The sequence below is a fragment of the Tenrec ecaudatus genome, chromosome 18 (assembly GCF_050624435.1).
Source record: "Tenrec ecaudatus isolate mTenEca1 chromosome 18, mTenEca1.hap1, whole genome shotgun sequence".
Classification (NCBI taxonomy): Eukaryota; Metazoa; Chordata; class Mammalia; order Afrosoricida; family Tenrecidae; genus Tenrec; species Tenrec ecaudatus.
This window is the reverse complement of record NC_134547.1, coordinates 62,328,839-62,331,025: the sequence shown is the minus strand read 5'-3', so window position 1 is coordinate 62,331,025 and position 2,187 is coordinate 62,328,839. Positions and strand designations below refer to the sequence as shown.

At 38.3% G+C, this 2,187-nt stretch overlaps 1 non-coding gene across 1 annotated transcript; it reads left to right on the top strand.

The window, feature by feature from the left end:
* The first annotated feature begins 791 nt into the window (after nucleotides 1–791).
* Nucleotides 792–898, top strand: LOC142432822 (U6 spliceosomal RNA). The gene has a single exon (XR_012780927.1). It is a non-coding gene; the product is annotated as a U6 spliceosomal RNA (small nuclear RNA).
* Nucleotides 899–2,187: the final 1,289 nt, after the last annotated feature.

Below are 2,187 nucleotides of genomic sequence, written 5' to 3'. Positions count from 1 at the left end.
TAAAACATATGTTTAGCAAATTACTTTCACACAACCAATTGTGTTGCTAGATGTCTATCAAGTACCATAACAAGTTTCCATAACATTGTCTTCTGTACTCCCTAGAAAAATACCAATGGCTTCATTTTTAGGATATCCGCTAGTTATATTCTTCTAATAACCCAACCACCCAAGTATGCATTACTAAAAAACACATCATAGTGAAAAGAGACACACTATAGAACATGGCTAATTAATAACTAATCAATTGCTACTATACAATGTATATTTAAAACCAGTAATAACAGTGCTAAAGATAAAATGATCAACCCACTAAGAAGATATTTCTGTCTTAATTGTTGAGTTGTCTAAAGCAACACAAAAATGGGACTAGGGGATTAGGACTGTAGTGTCTGAAGACACCCTGGCCTATTAGCATAACATATTTCACACCATGGCCAAATGGAGTGTATCCAAGGAATGAAAGGGCAACAATCATATGATCAACCCAAAAGACACATAGACACATTTCACAAAACCTAACAACCATATATGGTTATAAAAAGGATGCAATGACATGACAATCGGGTTACTTCCCAATAAGAATAAATTGAAAGACCAAATAAACATAGATCCAGGAATGTTTTTTAGGCTCACACTAAATCCAAGTTCCAATTTAAGAACAATTAGTTCTTACATCATGGCTGTGCTGGATACTCACCTCCAGGCAGGGAACACAGAGGAGACAGGTACTATAGTAAAAAGTGAAGAAATTAAATGGTGCCTGGCTGTCAGATAAAATAGCATCTGGGGTGCTCGCTTCGGCAGCACATATACTAAAATTGGAACGATACAGAGAAGATTAGCATGGCCCCTGCACAAGGATGACATGCAAATTTGTGAAGTATTCCATATTAAAAAAAATAGCATCTGGGGTCTTAAAAGCTGGTCTCCAAACAATCAGTCATTTAAGTGAGATGTCAACTAAGTCCTCATGGAAGAAGCACACCCTCATCAGTCACCGAAGAATTGTGAAGTTGAAGGGAGGGATTAGTAGCAGGGCCTAAAGCTGTGGTTCTCAACTTTCTTAGTGCCACAACACTTTAACACAGTTCCTCATGTTGTGGTGACCCCCCAACCAGAACACTATTTTCATTGCTACTTCATAACTGTAATTTTGCTACTGTTATGAATTGGGTGACCCCCGTGAAAGAGTCATTTGACCCCCAAAGGCCTTGAGACCCACAGATTGAGAACCTTTGGCCTAAGATCTGAGAATCTGGTTTGCAAAAATCTGTAGATGACCGTGGGAGCCCAAGATTCCTTGGTGGAACTGTATAGGAAATCAAGCTCCGGTGAACTCCCTCTGCCCACAATTGAGGGATAGGCAGGAAAGTGGTCACTAAATGGAGGGCATTGATGAGTTCAGTGAAAAAAGTTAAAGGCCGAAGGCTGACTTGAACAGTTAAGTTTTGGCAGCAGATTCCACCTAGGATGCATGCTGGACCTGATCTGGTTGCCGAAATCTTGTTTTGGAGGGTTGTATTGTGTTTTTTATTGGTTTTTTTATTGTACGTATGAGTTATGTCATTGGGGTCAACCTCTTGAAGTTGTAGTATTTGTGTATTTCATTTGGGGGCTCTGAAAACCAGGACTGATGAGCTTAAAGAATCACCAAGTAGAATGAGGGTTTTTGGGGGGAGGGAGACACAGAAGTAGTAGCGGGGTGAAGAGGTGATGATGTCAAGGGTCCATATAGAAAAAGAATGTTTGGAAACTGGCAGCAAATGTATAATTCTACTGGATATGATTGAACTATGGAATGATCTGATATATGTATCAATCCCAATTAATTAAAAAAAATTATAAGGGGAAAAGATCCACCCCCCATTTGCAGTTTTAAAAAAAAGTTTCCAAAGCTCCAAACAACAATGTTTACAAAGCCCATCCACATTCTAGTATGTTATCAGGATTTCATTTATCTTTATGGCTTAATAATACTAGATTGCATGTTTTGTATATTCATTTACCTACTGGCAGGGACTTGAGTTATTTCTACCTTCTGGCTATTGTGAATAATGCTGTGATGGACATTGATATCCAAATGCCAGTTTGAATCAATGTTTTCTAATCTTTTAGGAATATACCTAAGAAACAAATTCCTGGATAGTATGGTAATTCTGTGTGTAAATTTTATGGGCACCTTCA